Source organism: Zea mays, chromosome 7 (genome assembly GCF_902167145.1).
Source record: "Zea mays cultivar B73 chromosome 7, Zm-B73-REFERENCE-NAM-5.0, whole genome shotgun sequence".
Taxonomy (NCBI): Eukaryota; Viridiplantae; Streptophyta; class Magnoliopsida; order Poales; family Poaceae; genus Zea; species Zea mays.
This window is the reverse complement of record NC_050102.1, coordinates 173,378,034-173,383,186: the sequence shown is the minus strand read 5'-3', so window position 1 is coordinate 173,383,186 and position 5,153 is coordinate 173,378,034.

Genomic DNA, 5,153 nt, shown 5'->3' with positions numbered 1-5,153 from the left:
TCATCACTCTGAGGAAGAAGCAACCTGGGAGCGTGAAGATGATCTGATGGCCAAATACCCTGAGCTCTTTGCTAGCCAACCCTGAATCTCGAGGGCGAGATTCTTTTAAGGGGGATAGGTTTGTAACGCCCTGAATTTGGGGGTAGAATTTTTTCTTCTTTTCTCTCACCAAATTCAGGCGTTACTCATTTCTTTTCTCGTTCTCTCGCTAAACCTTGACCTTTTCCAAAGTTTTAGCGGGGTTTGGCTTGGAATTCCCGTGTTAAGCAAAACCTTAAAATACTTTATGTTGTTTGATGCATCATGCCGAACCATGCATTCTTTCGATTGCTTAAAAGTGTAAGTGCATTCATCCAGGAAAAAACGGATTTCGAAAAGGAGAAAACCTTTCTTTTTCTTTTTTTTCTTTTCTTTTTCCTTCTCTCTCTCCTCCTTTTTTCTCTCTCCCGCGCCGTGGGCCGCCCCGGCCGACCCAGCCGCCCCTGGCCGGCCCAGCCCCCCCCCCCCCCCGCGCGCCCCCTTTGGGCCCAGCTAGCCCAGCCGCCCCCCTTTTCCCCAAATCCCTCTCTCTCCCTCCCATTCTCTCTCTTCCCCACCCCAGCCGTCGCCCCTGCCCTAGCCGCCGCCCCCACCCCAGCCGCCGCCCCTGCTCGTCGCCGGTTCGGCCGCCCGTCCCCGTCCCCGGTGAGGTCCCCCTCCCCCTCTCCTCCCTCCCCCATCTCCCCTCCCCTTCCCCCTGCCCCGGCTCGGCCCCGCCGCTCGACGCCCCCGCGCCCCAGTCCGCCCGCCCGCCCGCCCGCCCAGCTCGGCCGCCGGCTCGGCTGCCGGCTCGGCCCCCGCCTTGGCCGGCCTAGCCCCCCCGCCGGTTCGGCCGCCCCTGCCCGGCCGCCCCTGCGCGCCCAGCCCGGCCGCCCCTGCGCGCCCAGCTCGGCCGCCCCCTGCCCTAGCTCGGCCGCCCGCCGCCGGCTTGGCCGCCCCCGCCCCTGCCCCTGGCCGGTTCAATCGCCCCCCGGCCGGTTCAACCGCCCCCCTTTTTTATTTTTTATTTTATTATATTTTATTTTCTTTCATTATTGTTATTTATTTTATTTTGTTTTGGGCAAGCTAATCATCGTTCATGTTAATGAAATATGAAACTTAATTTAGAATTCCGTTACATTAGTCAATTTATATAGTCAATTGTTCATTTCGCTTAAGGTCGATCAACTAAAAAGGGGCTAGGTTTCCGTTAGTGCATAAGCTTTAACCCCTGCGAGACCTTTCCCGTTTCTTTCTAACCTTAACGAATGCGACATCGAATGTCATACTTGATGCATATTTACTTTATTTGTCCCCTTGTGTGGTGTACTGTTTGTTTCCTAATTTGAATGGATGTATGTATGTATGCTTGCAATCGCATAGAGAACGATCCGGTCGAAGAGCCCGAGGAACTCGCAGGAGAAGCCCCTGAGCAGCAGTCGGTTGGTGGAGGCAAGTGTCCCTTGACCTATCTCTGTCCTATACATTCTTTAATTCACCTCCCGCATTACACATTTATGCCTAAGGATTGACTAGCTTTTGTTATCCATGTCCTTGTCTACCTATTTGGGTTGGATTATTATTGTTTAGCTTTATGCTATGGCTCAAACTCTAATCAATGAACATGATGAGATTATCTATGATACGCTGTTCTCCCTTCTCTTATTATCATGTTGTACTTGTGGTCATCAAGGGGGCTCGAGCGGTTTCTCGAGTGCCTCTCCGTAAGGACCTGTTCTATGGATGACCACCCGGGAAAACAGTGCAACCATGAGGGTGGAATGGGGTGCCCTTAGCTGAATAATTAGAGGATCCGGGGTGTAGTTCACTTAGCCGTCGTGCCGTCAATGGGGCTCGGTGTATGCGGCTCGCTCTACCAAGTTTGGGTTCGCCCCTTGGGGAGGAGTGTGGTGCATTTAGGAAACCTAACGGGTGGCTACAGCCCCGGGGAATCTTTGTAAAGGCTACGTAGTGATGCCCTGCTGGGTCACCTTGGTAGTGATCAATGGAGAGTCATGATCTCCGGGCAGAAAGGGAATCACGGCTTGTGGGTAAAGTGCACAACCTCTGCAGAGTGTTTGAAAACTGATATATCAGCCGTGCTCGCGGTTATGAGCGGCCAAGGGAGCTCCAGTGATTAGTGGTACTTGATCAGAGACATTATGGTACAGGTGGCTATGAGATCGATGGTTTTGGTTATGACTATGGTGTTGGTAAGTGGTATTCTTTCCGTTTGGAAAGGGTACATCGGGCTAATAACTTGGGTTAATGCTAAAACCTGGCTTTCTATTAGTAAATAATAATCTGACCAACTAAAAGCAACTACTTGACTTATCCCCACATAAAGCTAGTCCACTACAGCCAAACAGGATACTTGCTGAGTATGTTGATGTGTACTCACCCTTGCTCTACACACCAAACCCCCCCATCCCCAGGTTGTCAGCATTGCAACCACTGCTCAGGCGAAGATGAAGCTGTGGAAGGAGACTTCCAGGAGTTCCAAGACTACGACGAGTTCTAGGTGTGGGTTAGCGGCAACCCCCAGTCGGCTGCCTGTGAAGGCCGCGGTTATCTACGTTTCTTTTCCGCACTTTGATTTATTGTAAGGACTATATGGACGTCTCAGACGTATGATGTAATCGACTATTTCCCTTCTTAATACTATTTTGAGCACTGTGTGATGATGTCCATGTTATGTAACTGCTGTGTACGTGAATAACTGATCCTGGCACGTACATGGTTCGCATTCGGTTTGCCTTCTAAAACCGGGTGTGACAATCATCGACATCTCGAATTTCTGTGTCATCACCCTGCTAAACTCTTCACAAGACTTTTGGTTAGTAGAACCAAATATTATGTCATCGACATAAATTTGGCATACAAATAGATCACCGTCACAAGTCTTAGTGAAAAGAGTTGGATCGGCTTTCCCAACCCTGAAGGCATTAGCAATTAAAAAGTCTCTAAGGCATTCATACCATGCTCTTGGGGCTTGCTTAAGTCCATAGAGCGCCTTAGAGAGCTTACACACATGGTCGAGGTACCGTTCATCCTCAAAGCCAGGGGGTTGCTCTACGTACACCTCCTCCTTGATTGGCCCGTTGAGGAAAGCGCTCTTCACGTCCATTTGGAACAACCTGAAAGAATGGTGAGCGGCATAGGCTAACAAAATACGAATCGACTCTAGCCTAGCCACAGGAGCGAAAGTCTCCTCAAAGTCCAAACCTGCGACTTGGGCATAACCTTTTGCCACAAGTCGAGCCTTGTTCCTTGTCACCACCCCGTGCTCGTCCTGTTTGTTGCGGAACACCCACTTGGTTCCCACAACATTTTGCTTGGGACGTGGCACCAGTGTCCAAACTTCATTTCGCTTGAAGTTGTTGAGCTCTTCCTGCATGGCCAACACCCAGTCCGGATCTAGCAAGGCCTCTTCTACCCTGAAAGGCTCAATAGAAGAGACAAAAGAGTAATGCTCACAAAAATTAGCTAATCTAAAGCGAGTGGTTACTCCCTTGCTAATGTCACCCAAAATCTAGTCGACGGGATGATTCCTTTGAATCATCGCTCGAACTTGAGTTGGAGGGGCCTGTGGTGCTTCTTCGTCTTCAACTTGGACATCTTGTGCTCCCCCTTGATCACACACCTCTTCTTGAGGGACCTGTTCGTCATCTTGAGTTGGGGGGTGCACCGTCGTTGAGGAAGAAGGTTGATCTTGCTCCTTGTGTTCCTGTGGTCGCACATCTCCAATTGCCATGGTGCGAATTGCGTCCGTTGGAACATCATCCTCATCTACATCATCAAGATCAACTTGCTCTCTTGGAGAGCCATTAGTCTCATCAAATACAACGTCGCTAGAGACTTCAACCAAACCAGATGATTTGTTGAAGACTCTATACGCCTTTGTATTTGAGTCATAACCTAACAAAAACCCTTCTACAGCTTTGGGAGCAAATTTTGAATTTCTACCTTTCTTCACCAGAATGTAGCATTTACTCCCAAAAACTCGAAAATACGAAACGTTGGGTTTGTTACCGGTTAGTAGCTCGTATGACGTCTTCTTGAGGAGGCAATGAAGGTAGACCCGGTTTATGGTGTGGCAAGCCGTGTTCACAACTTCCGACCAAAACCGCTCGGGCGTCTTGAATTCTCCAATCATCGTCCTCGCCATGTCTATAAGTGTCCTGTTCTTCCTCTCTACCACATCGTTTTGCTGTGGTGTGTAGGGAGCGGAGAACTCGTGCTTGATTCCTTCCTCCTCAAGAAACTCCTCCACTTGCAGGTTCTTGAACTCGGACCCGTTGTCGCTTCTAATCTTTTTCACTTTGAGCTCAAATTCATTTTGAGCTCGCCTTAGAAAGCGCTTGAGGGTCCCTTAGGTTTCTGATTTATCCTGCAAAAAGAATACCCAAGTGAAGCGGGAAAAATCATCAACAACAACAAGACCATACTTACTTCCCCCGATGCTAAGGTAGGCGACGGGTCCGAAGAGGTCCATATGCAATAGCTCCAGAGGTCTTGATGTAGTCATCACATTCTTGATGTGATGAGCACTTCCCACTTGTTTTCTTGCTTGACAAGCTGCACAAGGTCTATCTTTTTCGAAAGTTACATTTGTTAGACCTAACACATATTCTCCCTTTAGAAGCTTGTGAAGGTTCTTCATCCCCACATGTGCTAGACAGCGATGCCACAGCCAGCCCATGCTAGTCTTAGCGATTAAGCATGCATCTAGATCGGCCTCCTCCTTCGAAAAATCAACTAAATAGAGTTTGTCGTCTAGTACACCCTTGAAAGCTAATGAACCATCACTTCTTCTAAAGACAGACACATCTACGTTTGTAAATAAGCAGTTGTAACCCATATTACATAATTGACTAACGGACAACAAGTTATATCCGAGCGATTCTACTAAAAACACATTAGAAATGGAATGCTCAGAAGAAATAGCTATTTTTCCTAGTCCTTTAACCTTGCCTTGATTCCCGTCACCGAATATGATTGAGTCTTGGGAATCTTTGTTCTTGACATAGGAGGTGAACATCTTCTTCTCCCCCGTCATGTGGTTTGTGCATCCGCTGTCGATAATCCAACTTGAGCCCTCGGATGCATAAACCTGCAAGGCAAATTAGGCTTGG